Source organism: Lissotriton vulgaris, chromosome 2_1, assembly GCF_964263255.1.
Source record: "Lissotriton vulgaris chromosome 2_1, aLisVul1.2, whole genome shotgun sequence".
In the NCBI taxonomy this organism is placed as follows: Eukaryota; Metazoa; Chordata; class Amphibia; order Caudata; family Salamandridae; genus Lissotriton; species Lissotriton vulgaris.
In genome coordinates this window covers 1,066,694,340-1,066,711,596 of record NC_141687.1, presented here as the reverse complement: position 1 = coordinate 1,066,711,596, position 17,257 = coordinate 1,066,694,340, and the positions used below count along the sequence as shown (strand labels likewise).

Genomic DNA, 17,257 nt, shown 5'->3' with positions numbered 1-17,257 from the left:
TCAACTTCTGGGAGGCATCCTGTCGGATCAAAAAAAGACAACTGAAAATGCAAGTGAAATCAACCCAGAATTCGAGAAAGAGTCCTCTAAACAACATCTTAGACATTTAAGAGAACAGCCAGACATTGCAAACCCGCAGAACATACTAAACACGCCCAACAGCCGAAGAGGAGAGCGCGAGTCAATCAACCCAAACAGTCCGGAAGTTAGCAAACCTATTCACGAAACCTATGCTGCAGTCAAAGGGAAATCCTCAATGCGGCCCGCCGAAAATCAAAGGGGAGAAGCCCCTGTGCAAATGAACATACAGCCAGGTCATACGCAGGGGCAAGCTTCAGACACTTCTATTCACCAAAGCCCTCATAACGAAAACACTCTGAAAGCAAGTATGGGAGAATTTAGGGCAGAAAATAAAAGAGATCGAAAACAAAAAAGGAAAGTGTTGTAGTTTACCTTTTACTCGTTGCACTCTCCCTACAGTAGTTCTCTGCCTTCCTGCTCAGCTTGTGATGAGGTCATGTAGAATGTTGGTTGGGTTTGTATGTGGTGAGAGTCAGTTGGTGTGGATGGGCTGAGCAGCCAGGAGGCTGCTCCTGGTGGGGCATCTAAAGGACTTACCATCTTCCTGTGATCTACTGATGTGTTTATCTTTATGAATAAATCTACAATATTATCTACATTACAACTGGTCCCAAAGGATTATCTTTATTTACAATACTGGCAACGAGGTAAAAAGAACTGCGTGTAAGATTACCTGGACTACCATGGACTTTGGACTAACCTGGAACTAAGGATGTAACAAAATTTACAAGAAAGAAGATTATCAAAACGACGCTCTGGCAAGCCCCACCAGTGTTCTTGGTCAACAGAACAGCCTGCAGTCCAGAGCGTTGTAAGTTGTTGGCTTTCATAAGTTTGGATTTATCAGCCTTGCTTTTATTTTGGATTTTCCTCAATATTGATCACTAACTGACTGTCCTATTACCGTTTTTATTTGGTCTGCTGCCCTGCTGCCCGTTAAATTTGAATTGGGACCTGTGGCAGCAGGGGGTGAGTTTTTTTCTCTTCGTGGTGTTCACGGCTTAAGCGGGCTGATTACTAGCATAGAGATTTACCTGGGACAAGAGGCGGCACCTGGTGAGTTTACATGATCTGCGCTTGCGGCGCGTCCAGGCTGTGAAAGAGACTTTTCATTTTAAAAATCGGGCCAGCATATCTTTCAATGCTTGCCGACTCACCGTTTGTCATGTTGGTGACGGTTGGTCTGTGGAGCTCATTCCAGTTCGCCTGTTTGCCTTTGAATGATGACGTCGTTGGAATCCTTCGTGGTGTTTGTGAAGATCTCCTGTGACCCCTGTGAGGTTGGATCTCAGAAGTGTTACCTCCGTCATGCTCTGCGTCTCGCGTGGCCTATTTCCTTTAAAAATTGACGCTGAACGACGCTGTGGCGGCCATCTTGGCACATTGGGAAGAATCTCTTTATTGTGCTGAGAATCGCGACGTTTAACATTGAAGTTTGAAGATCGCGATGTTTATGTTTTCCAACTTGGTTCTCGAGATCTATCCGATCTTCTGTCTTTCTGATTTGTCTGCTTTCCCTAACTCTGGACTTTGTGGGTTTTCACCTTGTGGGCCAATAGGAGCCACTGCCAAGGACTTTATGATGGGAGATCTCGAGTTGGTGGTGGTGCTTGTGGCGCAATTCCGTGCATTCACTGGATTTAACCTGCACCATTTGGACTTTGGGTGAGAGGCTACATGGATTGGACTTTCGGGTGAGGTATCGCTCATCTATCCTAGACTACGGTGACCACGTTTATTGTTTTAGTTTGTTGTGTTACTATTTACCTTGTGTTTTTTACATCTGACTTTCACAACATTGTATTGGGGGCATGTTACAGTGTAGGTTTGTTTTAAACTATGAGGGGAGTTTTATAGGAATGGTGTTTGTTTTATGGAAGACGTCGCGAATCTTGCCGTATTTACAACATTCCCTATTTGAGACCGCTCACCGGAGCATGGGACATTATTATCTTTGCTGGTCATTTGTAGTGTTTGTCTCGTGTTTTCGGGGAGTGGTGGTTGGTTAGTGTGTGTGGTGTTTCTTTTGCCTCTGGTGGAGTGTCCCTTTATACAGTTTGTTACGAGAGTGTCTTGGGTTAAAAGATATCCCATATTTTGTTTGTTGTGGGTTTTAAGTAACCCATAATTTGTTTTCCTTGGTTTAGTTACCCAAAATGTGTTTGCCATGGGTCTAAAGAAACCTATCTCATGTTTGACTTGGGTTTAGTGATTCCCATAATTTGTTTTCCTTTGGGTGTAGCACTACCCAAAATTTGTTTGCCTTGGGTTTAGATATTCCCATAATTTGTTTTCCTTTGGGTGTAGGTGTAGCATTACCCAAAATTTGTTTGCCTTGGGTTTTGATATTCCCATAATATGTTTCCTTTGGGTGTAGGTTATACGAGTTGAAGTAGCTCATATTATGTTTGCCTTGAGTTTAAGAAACTCATAATATGTTTGCCTTGAGTTTGATGTACTCATAATTTGTTTGTTTTGGTTTTACAGTTACCCATAGTTTTTTTTTATAAGTGTTAGACCTGTCATGCTTCTGGTTTGCGCAGTTCAGGATTTTGGATCCTTGTCTTGCTGCAGTCTTGTGCCTTTGTTGTGGCGCAATGGGTACACCGTGTGGTGAGTTGTTTTTGAAACCGCAGTGTGTAGTTTAAGAATGTATCTTCTTGTCTTGCATTCTTTGTTCTCCTTGATCATTATCAGAGAGAAGGGTGTATTATATGTTTTTTGTAGTGCATCCTCTTTTCTGTCATATGTGTGTTTTTACCATCTCTATGCATTTTGAGTATTTGATCATTATCAGGGGGGAAGGATGTGTTGTATGTTTTATTTCATGCATCTTTCTTTTCTCTCATTTGTTTGATCCACTACACTACTTCTTTACTTTTGACTGTTATGATCTTCATAGCAATGGGGGGTGGCGTTTCCTTTTGTTGTTACTGCATCCTCCTTTGTTCTTTTGTGTGTTTTATCACCTTGACACATTTTATATGTTTTTCATTATTATAAAGGGGGAGATGTGTTGTAGTTTACCTTTTACTCGTTGCACTCTCCCTACAGTAGTTCTCTGCCTTCCTGCTCAGCTTGTGATGAGGTCATGTAGAATGTTGGTTGGGTTTGTATGTGGTGAGAGTCAGTTGGTGTGGATGGGCTGAGCAGCCAGGAGGCTGCTCCTGGTGGGGCATCTAAAGGACTTACCATCTTCCTGTGATCTACTGATGTGTTTATCTTTATGAATAAATCTACAATATTATCTACATTACAACTGGTCCCAAAGGATTATCTTTATTTACAATAGAAAGGAAGAAAAAAGACCGCCAATATAGAAACATTCTTCAAAATGACAAACATGACCACAGAAGAAGAAGAAGTAGCAGAAACAGAAAGCCCAACCACGACTATAAGAACATCTCCGGTCAAGGAGACGGTACAAACAACACTAAGGGAGAACCCCACCCACTTAACTCTAAGGGTGGGACTGTCGGAGGATGGAAGCAAGGGTTCTCCCCCGAAACAGGGATCCATAGCAGCATACAATATGGTGAAAAGAGAAGGGCAGGAGGATGAGCCAATACCTGGCAAGAGACACGACTGCACACAGACTGAAATAGTCACAGAAGACCTCAAACAACGGGAGTTCAGGCAGGCGGAAGCCGATAGAGGCATAATCCTGTTCATTCCGGAATACAAGTCAAAAGGCAGAGGGGACACCCTCAATCGAGGCAACATCTTACGCCTACTATCAACTTTCAGCAGTCTGACCGATATCAGTACTAAAGACTTAGAGGCTGTGGAATTTACCCATTATAATCATCTGTCAGATCATGAGGTTACCAAAACAACATGGGTGAGGAACGAAACAGCAACGAGAATAATGGAATCAGAATCACGCTTTCAAACTTGGCGGACACGCCTAAAAAGATTGGAAAAATAGGGTACCCAGAACCACTACGCCAGGCATACAATGAGCGACAAGGCCAAAGCTCATTAAATAAACAAACTCCATCGAAAACTGAAAGTGTCTTAAAGGGGGCTAGAAGTTTATCAGTCTCAAGGATGAATTCTCAGACCAACAGGCAAGTGCAAGGGTCACTTGGACAAGATGACTGGAACTGCATAGCAAGGACAATCAACATAAGGGCCCCAAAGTCTTGACAAAATACACAACTGAACACCTCAATACAACAACAATTAAGAATATGCTCCTGGAATATAAATGGCCTAGGGAACAAAAAAGATGATATTCAGCTTCTTCTCTACCTCCAAAAATTCGATATCATTGCCCTCCAGGAGACCTGGCTAGATCAACCATTTCAAATCCAAGGCTTTAATTCATATCATCTACCAACGACAAGAAACGCCAAATATGGTCACCTAAAAGGCGGCCTAACAATATACACAGCCATAAAGAGCTTTAATGTACCTAAGAATAAAAATGCGAAACAGTCAGGCAACAATAGAATACTCACAATAGAACTGGAAGTATGGGGAAAAGAAGAAAAACAAAAGTTAATACTGATGAGTGTATACTTACATCCCCAGGAGAAAAAAGCTGGAATGAATCTCCTGACGGAAGAAGTGTCAAAATATCTGGGAGAGGTGGCAACACCCAACCTCATAGTAACAGGGGATTTTAATATGTACCTTGGAGGGCTCCAGATAAGGGACTCACTCCTGGAAGACCAGTTCCGGGCGTGGGACATACCACAACAGGAGACAAGTAAATGGGAACAAAATCAGTTGGCAAGGGACAGCGTAAAGGACCTAGAACACCTCAACCTGGTAGCTCTAAATGGCCGCTTTATAAATGACAGCCCCCCGTCAGCTACTTTCCACAACTCGACTGTCAGCGCTACCTTAGACTTTACATTTTCATCTCTTCACTTTTTCAGGAAAGTCACGGACTTCCAAATAGGAACAACGTCAGCCAGTGACCATCAGCCGCAAGAATTTACCCTCAACTTCCAGGGGGTTGTGCTATCCACGCCAGCAACAAATTTAGGATGATCGCTTTCGGTGGCACAGAAAAGAATAAATTGTAACACGTCCAACTTGGAAGGCTTTGTAAATGACGGAAAAAAACGGTGGGAAAAAAGCATTGCAAACCAGACTGACTATCTAAGAGCTTGGGAGCAATTTACGAGCAGTCTTGGATGGGCACACACAAGGAAATCTAAGAACCACACAATGCCTGATTCCCTAAGCCCCCAAACCTGTACAAAGCGTCCTGATTCAATAGGCCGTTATGACAAGGCCATAAAACAAAATATCAATATAAAGCTCCTCAAAAGAAACATCAACAAACTATTGCGAAAATTACACCGAGACGGACCGGACATCGCGGCTCAAAAGGAACTGCAAAAACTAAAAAACAGCAAAAAGAAACTAATTTGGCATGAAAAAAGGGAAGCAGAGGAAGAGCTATGGGCTAGGCTCCTTCATGACGCAAAAGGAAACAATACTAGTTGAAGATTCTGGAAAACAGTCAACACACTCCAGAACCCAAGAAGTCCCAGCATTGATTCTTACTTAACCAAGGAAGCCTGGTCCAATTACCTCTAGCCCCACTTCAATACAGTGCCAAACTAGGCGACTAGAAAATGACAGCAAAATTCAAGCTTACACCCCACAATTGGCTATTACTTCACTGGCGCTCACCGAAAAACAAATCATAGGTAGGATTGCGAAAGGGAAGCCGGAGGGCGCTCCAGGTCCCAACGGGATCCCTCCCATTTTGTACAAACAAAACCCGGAATACTGGGCAGCGGCTCTACTGCCACTTTTTAAACAGATCACAGACACTGTATCAATTCCAGCATCATGGAAAGGCTCTTTAATAGCTCCAATTCACAAGGAAGGCAACATAAAGGACCCTAAAAACTACAGACTTGTTGCCCTAATTGACAATGAGGCCAAATATTATGCTGGTCTTCTACTAGAGGAGCTCACGGAATGGTCGAATGAAAACACTGTGATCCCCATTACCCAGACAGGCTTCCGCAAACAAATGGGAGCAACATCAAACATTCTAGCTTTATCACTCCTTATTGACGCTATTAAGATAGCCAATCTGCCCCTGTACGTATGTTTTATCGATTTCACTTCAGCGTTTGACAACAGCAATAGAAATCTACTATGGGGGAAGCTGGAAAAATGGAACATTCCACCTGGGCTACTAACACAGCTGATATCACTACACACGGATACATGGGCCCAAGTTAAGCTGGGACCAGGAGACCGCCTGTCAAGGAAAATATGGACGACAAAGGGCCTTAACCCGTTTAGCGCGTCGAACATTCCGCCCCAGTGCGGACGTTCGATCGCGCTAACGGGATTCGGACGTCCACCGGTCGTGCGCAGCACTAGCGAGGTAGTGCACGCGACGACCGTTGGACGTTCGCAGCACTTAAAGGGTTAAACAAGGGTGTGTGCTAGCGCCGACATTATTCAACATCTTTATGTCTGACCTTTCACAGAAGCTTGACGAAAGTAACGCTCACGCCCCGAGCTTAGGTGGTCTTACCCTCTCTAATCTGATGTACACTGACGATATTGTGCTGATCAGTAGAACACCGATAGGGCTACAACATCTAAACAGCACAACTTTCAATTACTCAACAGCGAATAGCCTAAGCATCAATTTCTCAAAAACTAAAATAATGAGGATAAACACTAAGTCATCATCATCAAGGTTCTGCTGGCACATGGGAGGGCTCACACTGGAAACAGTGGATGAATACAAGTACCTGGGCGTAACTGTGGACAGAAAAAGTTTATTCCAACAACAAAAGGAAGCAATAAAACGGAGAGGAACCAGCATAGCGATCGCACTAAGGAGCATCAAAACAAAAGCAGCTGGCCGTAGCTTCACCCCTCTGCTTCAAGTGATTCACGCAAAACTAACTTCGGCCATAACTTACGGGAGCGAATGCCTCCGAGGGAGGGATGATCAGCTACTGAATAGCACAATAGCGAAGGCTATGAGAATGATTTTCAGCCTGCCCATTTACACCTCGCAGGCACAAATAAGGCTGGAACTGGGCCTGAGAATTCAAACTGTAGAACGTGTGGGTGCCTATGTCAAAAGATGGCACACAATCCGGGGAGGAGAAGACGCAAGTCTGAATCATTATCTATGGAAAGAGATAGAAAGTAAGAACAACTACGCAGCTGCAAAATATCTAAAGCATTCAATAAACTCCTTGGGCCTACAAGAAGCCTGGAAGAGCAATGGGTCCCAGAACACCTTTAAACAGCTAGTTAATAAATCAGTAAGATCAATCTCGTTAACAGAGGACAAAGCAAGCCTAGCCAACAGGGCTCATGGTTGGACAGTTATCCAAAACTACACCAGCAGCTCCTGCCAAAGCTATTTATGAGTTGGGTTCACCAGGCGCACAAAGGAGAAGTTCTTACGCCTACGGATGGGCATACTTCCATCACAAAATCATCTTCCCCCATGGAGAAGGCCCCAAGCGACAATGAACTGCCGAATATGCGGGAACGCAAAAGAGGACATCCTGCACTTAATATGCACCTGCAAAGGTCTGGACAAAGAGCACAGATATCGACTAAAACCGTCCTTAAATAAGCTAGGAATAAGAACATGCCGGCAGGCGGTCAAGGCTTGCTTTGATGGAAAAAACATTCAACTAGCAAGCCATCTGGTCAAATTCCTGGAGATAGCGGAAATGAAACAAGAACGACAGAAGGCAGGGAATGGATGAAGCAAACACAAAGAGGCAAATAAAATCTAACTACCTACTTAGAACGGTTAAGGTACAGCCACCCGAATGCAAGCTAGCATACAATAAAACTGTAGACGCTGATTGCTACGAACTAAAATACTCCCTCGAATATCAATCTTCTACGCACTAAGCCTACATTACAGCGCAACTTAAACCCAGGAGCAAGACTTTTAACACAGACACCTTAGGCTATATAAGGGACTTACTCTATTTTTTTAATCTATGCCCAGCGTTAAAGAAGCGTAAATCTCTGTAGAAAGTTCTACTTGCCACATGAAGCTATTATCATTTTTTATCTTTTTTAACAATTGTATTTAAAAAAATTAAAAAAAAAGCAGCGGTATTAGATCATCTGGCATTTTAATGTATTATATGCTACTCTTTGCACTGGTTTTAATTAACGGAGCAATGAAGATTTAGTTACTTACTTACTAACGTAAGCATTTCCAAGAATTGTGTATGTATCCAAGTTTGTCCGAAGTCCCCCCCCCCTTTGTGGGTTTTTCTTTTAGTTCTCAGAATAAGGGTGAGATCATCATACAAAAACTTTTTTGTTTTTCTGCATTAACAAGTGATTATCTCTTGTTTGACATTAATGGGCCCATACCAGCCTATCTGACTTTAACATATTCTTAACATAAGGCAGAATCTACCCTTATTTACACCCTAAACTCAATGCTCCATAATAATGCAAAGACTATTTCTACTGTTGGCCTCCCGTTGTTTGTTTAACAGATAGAAATGTGGTGAACTTTTGACTTCCGTACTAATTATTGATGCCCTGTCAAGATTGAATCTGCAAAGAAATATAATCTATTCATATGTTTAAGCGCAGCTAAATTGACAATGCACCCTTTATGTGTGTTTCCTGAAACTAATGTGCACTGTGACCTTTGTATTTCTGCGGAACACACAGTTATCTTTCTTAGCACATCCATTTATTTGGCCTTGGCCGGTTCACTACTTATGTAGGATTAAAACTCACCTGAAATGTTTGTATTGGGTTTTGGGATTTTATATTTGTGTGTATGTCTCTATAACATGTATTCCTATTATTTCCCTACATCATCTGAGATACCGCTCCTGGGTAGAAAGTGCTGCTCAACCTGCCCCCCCCCCCCCCCCCCCCCCCCGTAGTGCCTGATCAGTCGAGCCCCAACATGCCAGGAGGCAGAGGCAGTCGGCCCTAAAGGCACCACCAGGGTACATTAGAGACCGTCCCAAGGGATCCAGACTCACAGAAGAAAGCAACAATGCTGCCTCCTGGCTCAAAGGGCTACAACTCGTACGACGAGGTCGGCGCTTGTGGACAGCGTGTCCAGTGAGTGAACAAAAAGGCCAGCACCTGGGATGGGCAGGTATATATACCTGGCCCCAGGCCCCAAGGCACCAGAAAAAATGTTGGAGAGCACCGGGAGGGACTCTCACGGAGGGTCCCAACAAGTGAAGTGTGGATTAGTATGCCAGAATCTGGCACTAAGGGGCTGCCCTCTTAGGGGGGCATACTGCGTGCTCCACGGGAAGACACATTTCACTGCCATTTCCCCTCTGGAGTCATTTGCAATGGAGTCATGTAGGCATGCATGTCAACATAGGAGAACAGATAAGAGGGACGATATAAAACTGTAAGAATTTCATTTCTACACTAACTTTGTGAAGGGAATCTCAGGCTTCTGGTTTTGGGTGCATCTGAAACTGTATTTATTTAAAAAACACAAAAGGGTCTGTGAATCACAGATTAAAAAAGAAAGGCAATTCCCCAGCATGTGTGGTGGAGTTAAGCTCATCGAGCCAAGCAAAAGGCACATTTGTATCCTACTACAGAGACTTCTAGAATTGGTTTTGCGTCTGTGGAGTTTCACCACATACAAGCAGGTACAAGCGTAAAAACTCATGTGAGCGAGATCTTCAGGAAAAATTACTATTAGTACACCGCTCCAACTGAAGAAACAAAATGCTAAAACCCTCGTCTTGGTGACTGGGACTCTTCACACCTCGACTCCGAGATGGGCATTTCTGGTTGACAGAGGTAGCATGGGGGGAATCATGGCACTTACAGGTTAGTACAGTCAAGCAGTTACAATTGATAGTTTTAACTTCACAATCTTTGCCTCTAGCACTCTTCTACGAGGCAACCCAAAACCTAATCACATAACTCAATGTTCATCAAATTAAACACTTCTTCACCTTCATTATCTTCTCATACAAGTCTCCTTCAGTAAATTAAACAGCAAAGTTCATTAAGGAATAGGTGGGGGAGGTTCCCTTGTCTCTTGTAAGACCCTTTATTGATGTAATTCCGACTTGAACTAACACATAAATCAGTAGAATAATGGCAGCAATCAAAATAAATTTGCAGAATCTTTTCATCCTCATCTCCAATTTGACGCTTTACAGGTGTACCATTCCTCTTCGTTGTCAATAGCATAACACTTTCTCAAATGTTGTTTATCTGCTTGTGGGTTTTGACTGGTGTACCCCGTATTAGAAATAAAGATGCAACACTCGGCTCCAACGAAAGCCCAGGCACTTATAGCCATTGCGATGCCTAGAGCTGTTGTTTATTAAGATACCAGTTCTATGAGTTACCTATTGTTAGAAGTTCAAGAGCACACGCATTGGAATTGGCTACCTCCTCCAGCGCTCTTGCAACTCATCAGATGCGGTGTTTAATTTGCGCTGGTGGTTGCCGGAGGGGGCTGTAAGCAATCATTTTTGGGGGACTGTCACTTATATTTCTAACAGACATTTACAGTGAGAGAGAAACCAAACAAAGTGGAAAGACCCAGAAGGAAAGATGACAAAATCATCCCAAAGGGAGAAAGCAGGAACCTGCATAATTGAGAAAAAGGTGCAGGGACTGTCTACTAATGGATTAATGAGCTAAAGTCAAGACTATGCAGCCTTGGTATTCGGCGCACTGACATTTAATGGCACTGGGCGTGGGCTTCTGGGCAGAGCTTTGGGTACTGTCACTCATTCTTTTACAAACTAAGCACTGAGACAGAGGTCTTTGGGAGACAGGCCAACCCAATCATTTGGAAACATGGTGGGAAATCTGGAAGCCGCCGACATAAGGCATATGCTCTTTTCTTGCCCTGCGCTATCTGACTTCTGGAAGGGAATAGAAGGTGTTTTAATTAAGGAGCAAATTATATTCCCGCCTTTTCCTGCTCATTTGATTCTATTAGATCTGCAGGAAATAAATAGTCCACATAAAGATTTGAATTCTATTCAATTTGCGTGTGCAAGACTAATAATAGCTAGATTGTGGATTTCTTCAGAACCTCCGCATGTTATGGAGTGGTGGGCCTTAGTTAATGAAATACATACAATGGAGGTCGCATTAGCTAGGCTAAGGGGGCCTAGCTCATTGAGAAAAAGAGAGAAAATCTGGGGAACGTTTATTTGATTTATCGAATATAATTTAACTCCAAAAGGCTGATGAGACCACTTCAATATGTCAATATGCATTTATCTTTCTGTTTTCCATTTCGTTATTTCACTTTGTTTCTTCTCCTTTCTTAATGAATTCCTCTGTATTAATAATCAGTATAAGAACATTTTACTTCTTATGTTCTTAATGCTATGTTATGAATTACAATGTATTTGTTTTACTATCCTCTTGCAATAACAATAAAAACGTTAAAAAACAATTTTTTAAAGTTTGCACGGCCTCCGAAATTGCTCATTTCTTTCTTCAATGCAAGGGAGGCGGAGGCATGGCTAAGAATCAATAGTCGGTATTATGTAACCAAAAAACATGACCCTGATCTGTTTTGATAGCCAGACACATGCTGTTGCAATAGATACAGTAAGCCCTAGTGTGTGAGAAGCTGATTCGGGTGACGACACTGATTAATGTAACTTCTTTCCTCATTGTTGTTTTATGGCATGTTGAATATGATTAACAGTGGTGAAACACTCACATTGATTATACATTGTTATTTATTTTAATTACTTCACAGTTTATGTCTGGGTATTATTGGTCTCCTTCATGGTGGCCTGTCGCCTTGGGACCTCCCCCCCCCCCTGTAACCAAGGCCAGGAATCTGGGAGTTATATTGGACACCAAACTCACCTTCATGTCTCACGTCAACACGGTAGTATCTTCCTCATTCTACACTCTGAGAATGATAAAAAAACTTCTACCTTACCTACCAATGAATATAAGAAAAACTCTGATCAGCGCACTTATCATGGCCCGCATTGACTACTGCAATGGCTTGCTAGTCAATGCTCAAGAAGGTGTCTTAAAGAAATTGCAATTGGTGCAGAATGCGGCGGCCAGATTGATTACTGGATGTCCCAAGTACGCCTCTATCTCCGGAACACTCCGGGAGCTCCACTGGTTGCCAGTGAAGAAAAGAGCCAAGTTCAAGGCTCTCTGCATTGCATATAAGGCAATTCATGATCAAGGACCAGCTTATTTGAAAGACTCCTTTTGTCCTTACGAACCTACCAGATCCCTACGATCTTCAACCGCTGGACTACTTCAAGTCCCGAGGACTAAGAAAGTTTCCTGGGGAGACAGATCCTTCATAGTGACCACCACTAAACTTTGGAATAGTCTACCATCCTACATCAAAACCTCCACTTCTCTGTTCTCCTTTCGCAGACAGATAAAAACCTGGCTGTTCAAGCAATAAACTCCTCATGAGCTAGTTCTCTCACTCAGCGCCGAGACACCCACGGGTAGTTGAGCGCTTAACAAATCGCCTAAAATAAATAAATAAATAAATAAATTATTCTAGGCGACGTTACATTAATTTTAGGGGATATTTTGGTCAAATCGTTAATTTAAAGGCACCGGAATCTTATCAATTGGCATCATACTGATTTTACAAGTTGATGTTGATTCTATTCTAACTTCTGTGTTTTATTCTCTGCTTGTAAAATCGGATTGCGTTGATTAGAAGATGTTTCACTGGTGCCTGGGAACTATGTCCTGGATATTACGTTGAAGGATAACAGACCCTGTTGTAATTATTGTCACTGAACGATTTGAGGGTCCAATCCTCTTTTGCTCTGCAAGGGCCACGCCCCATTTCGGTTAACACATAACCTTGAACTGTGGCAACACCGCGACAATCCGAGACACGAGAAGAAGGCACCTGCGAACTTTGATCGCACCTACATGACGTGTTGAGCCGTGGGGGTGTTGGTTCGCGGGTACGCGCTGGGTGCCATCTCTAGACCCACGCCAGACTCGAGAACACCAAGGCTTCTTCAGGGTAGACCGTTCGAACATTTGGGTGGCGTGTTGGTACTGGCCCAGCGTGACTGCCTGAAGAGGTCACGCACCCTTGACCCCTGCGTGTCACGCACCATTGACGCCTGCGTGACCTACAGTGCACGGGCCACGAGCTCGTGAACATTGCAGCCCTGCGTGTGCACCTGAGCTCCGGAGCCGCCTGAGAAGGTCGGAGTTGTGTTCAGCACAGAGAGAGAGCCAAGACGGGTGAGCACCACAGTTCCCTCTAAAGTGCGCGCCTGAGAGGGGCGAGGGGACACCTAGGTTTCCCTCTGCTCTGAGACTTACAATCCGCGCGCACTACTTAAGGATTCCATTACATGCGTCATTTGAGCCTCTGACGGGCCTCTGATGGTAGTGGAGCTGCACTGCTAAATGCACTTGTAAAAATGGGTGTTTGTCTTCAGAAATGCTAATAGAGGGCTGCCCTGAAGAGGCAGAGTCAACAAACCTTTCCATGCAGCCCCCCCCCCCCCATCCGAAACAACAAGGCGAAATGTGTAAGGTTCATCAATCAGTCAGATCTTTTTTGTAGTGCTTGCCTGTGCCTCCTTCATGCTTTCCTTTGCAAGTGGTGGACTGAAGGGTGTGTAAGGTGTGAGCTCAGTGTGCACCAAGTTTAGGACGATACAGCGCAGTATTACAGCAAGTCGTTCTCACTTGTGTCACCATAAACGGACACAGGAGTTTTCAGACGTAATTGTGGACGAGCTGTTCGTGTATCACGTTAGTTTAAAGTTGATGATTAGTCTCTCCTGCAATAGGTGCTTCTGGTGATGGTGATAGAATGCTCTTTAAGTGGCGACTGGAAATACTTGCCCAGGTATTTAGTATTTAAAATGTCATGAAGCTGTTAGGCAGTTATTGCACAGTATTACATGTCTGATTTAAATTACAAGTCTGCAAGTACCTTGTAAGCCGACCGCACCCTTTACAGTCATCTCAAGCCAGTCAAGAATGAAAATGAAGAGCTAAAGATAAATACATTCTGTATTCTTTCTTTCGATTAGAAATTTTGCAAATCAAATTGTTCAAGTAAATGTATAGAACAGCAATGCTCTCGCACACACAATTAGAGTGTAACTCCAAATATTCATATATAACAAGATAAATACTATTGTAACAAAATAAACAAATGCAGATCCTTGTCAACACGACTCTTCAGGGCTTGTGGTACGACCCACGTATTGGTGGTCGAAAATAGGAAAAAGGGGTTGTTTCCGTCTCTCGGAACACGGCGACCGGGAAACACAAGAGGAGGGATACCATTTCTTCTAAATCCATTGAATTGAATTGAATTGAATTGAAAATTCCATTTATATAGCGCATAACCACCCGAAGGCCTCGCAGCGCTAGGGACTGAATTCTGTGTGCGACTGCAGGGAAAGATTAATGCGCTTTTGAGAACAGATGGGTTTTCAATTCTCTCCTAAATGACATCAGGTTGCTGTTTTTCCTGAGGGACAGGGGTAGGGAGTTCCATGCCTTCGCCGCTGAATAGGTGAAAGAGCGGCCGCCCCATCGGGCTCTCTTGATTTTTACTTTGGTTGCCAGGTGCAGTGAAGCTGAACGTAGGGTTCTAAGCGGCACATACGGCGGTATTAGAGGGTACAGTACTGCCGGGCCAGTTTGATGAAGGGATTTGTGCAGGATGCACATGGCCTTGAATAGTGATCTTGAGGCTACTGGAAGCCAGTGAAGCTCCTTTAGGGCGGTTCTCGCTGACTGCCAGCGAGGGATATTAAACAGTAGGCGGGCGGCGCAGTTTTGAGTGACCTGAAGTTTTTTTGTCACTGTTGCCGGGGCCCCAAGGTATAAAACATTTCCGTAGTCCAGGCGGGAGAGAATCAGGGCCTGGACCATGACCCTCCTCGCCTGGAATGGGAGCAGAGGGAGCACTTTCCGGAGCATTTTCATTAGCCCTATGCATACCGAGGCAGTGATAGTAGCTTGGGACGAGAAGTCTAGCGCTCTGTCCAACCAGACTCCCAGACTCTTTATCTGCTCTTTAGGAGGGGGGGGGAGTACCGAGACACAGAGGCCAATCATCCAGGAAGGAGGTAGGGGAGGAATTACCAAGCACCATGATCTCGGTCTTCTCCCCATTGAGCTTGAGGTGGGAGAGTTGCATCCACCCAGCTACAGCCTCCAGACATGGACCCAAGGTGTTCGACGAACCCCCCTCGTGGTCCAAAGAGACCACGAGTTGAGTGTCGTCAGCGTAGGTGATAATCCGCACACCAAAGGGGAGAACGATCTTCTCCAGAGGCTGCATATAAACATTAAACAGCGTGGGGCTCAGGGAGGAGCCCTGAGGAACCCCACAGCTGAGAAGACGTTTTGATGATGTCACCTCGCCCTCAAATACCTGGAAGAAGCGTTCCTCCAGAAAGGAGGTCAGCCACAACAGGGCCGCGCCCGACACTCCCAAGCCACTCAAACGATGTAATAATGTGGCATGGTTCACAGTGTCGAACGCGGCACTGAGGTCCAAGAGTATGATGGCTGTTTTACCACCTTGGTCCATTATGGCTCTCGCTGCCTCCGTGACCGCTAAAAGAGCGGTCTCAGTGCCATGTTGTGGGCGAAACCCTGTTTGGGAGACCTGAAGCAATTTGTTGGATTCCAAATATTCCCCTAATGCTTTGTTGATATGCCTCTCCAGCAACTTACTCATCCATGGAAGCAGCGAGATAGGGCGAAAATAGGAAAATCCATTGAATGATTAACGCAACTGCTATGCTGTATCAAGTTTTGGATCCCCTCCCGGTACCGTTTAATACTTACACGTATTAAGTACTTATTTTGTGAACGTCCGCTATACCTGGCGGTTGGATACTACACAGAAGAACTTCTCCTTTGCTCTAGACTAAGAACCAAGGGGTTATACTTTGACTAGGTGTCGACTACTTTCAAATACTGAACATCCACCCGAAAAACAACCCCTTTTTCCTATTTTCGACCACCAATACGTGGGTCGTACCACAAGCCCTGAAGAGTCGTGTTGACTCAACGTAACACGACGAAACACGTGTCACCGTTGCTACGGTTGTGGACTCATTAAACAACCTATCTACAAAGAAAACACACAAGGATCTGCATTTGTTTATTTTGTTACAATAGTATTTATCTTGTTATATATGAATATTTGGAGTTACACTCTAATTGTGTGTGCAAGAGCATTGCTGTTCTATATGTTGTGAAAGTCTTTTGATTTTCTTTATGAACGGTTAAGGGCTTCTCCGTTCGCTCTTCACGCACCACTCACCTACCCATTTTCCAGTGACTCTTTAACGTTGAACCTTCGGCAGAGCGCCCTCATTATCTGAAATCTCTAAAAAACCCTATACAGCTTTATTTAACTATTCAAATAAATGTAATTTTTGTGCAGTAACATGATATCAATGAATGAATTAGTGAGCATGCGGGTCAAATCGCGAGTGAGTGAAAGAAAGCGAAATGGAATGAGGGAATGGACACGTGAGCGAATTTGTGAGTTTTTCAGTGAACATGTGACTGCTCAGTCGAGTAAGGGAATGAACTAGTGAGTGGGTAAGAGAAACTGAGTGGGCTAATGAGTGAGGAGTGGATGTCAAAGTAATTGAGCAAGTGATAGGGTGAGCAGTTGGATGTGGGAATACGTGAGTATGTGAATGAAGCAGTGAGTGATTGGATGGCAAATGTGTAATTTAGTGAGTGAATAAGTAAGTGAAAAAAAGTGAAAGGGTGAGTAGCAAGTAAGTGAGTGGGAAAGTAAGTGAAAGAGTGTTGATGCCAGTAAGTGATTGAATGATTGTGCAATTGATTGAGGTGAGTGAAGGAGTGAGTAAATGAATAAGTGACTGAGCACATGATAATGGCTTGGTGAATTTACAAGTGAATGAATAAGTGATTGCATGAAGCATGAAGTGAGTGAGTGAGTGAACAAATGATGACTCAGAGTTTAAAGCGATAACTGAGAAAATTAGTAAGTCAGTGTGCAAGTGAGAGAATGAGAAGCTAAGTGAGTTAGTGCAGAAGTGTTTGAGTGATTAATAAAATCAGTGAGTAAAAATAAATAATTTTGCAAAAGGGAGCCTAAGCAGTGTAACGCAGTGAAACCCTTAGCCAGACTGCCACCACCTCTCCCCAAACCACGAAATACGTCTCAGCATATTCTTCAGAGAAGAATAAAACATAA

The 17,257-nt window shown here is 43.7% G+C and overlaps 1 protein-coding gene across 1 annotated transcript in view; it reads left to right on the top strand.

Annotated features, from left to right (window-relative positions):
- Positions 1-12,909: 12,909 nt before the first annotated feature.
- The window catches only part of TREH (trehalase), a 269,250-nt gene continuing 264,902 nt past the window's right edge, over positions 12,910-17,257 (top strand). The window contains exon 1 of the mRNA XM_086956715.1: positions 12,910-13,284. The gene's annotated coding sequence lies outside the window, so the exon portion shown is untranslated. The remainder of the gene's footprint in view (positions 13,285-17,257) is intronic.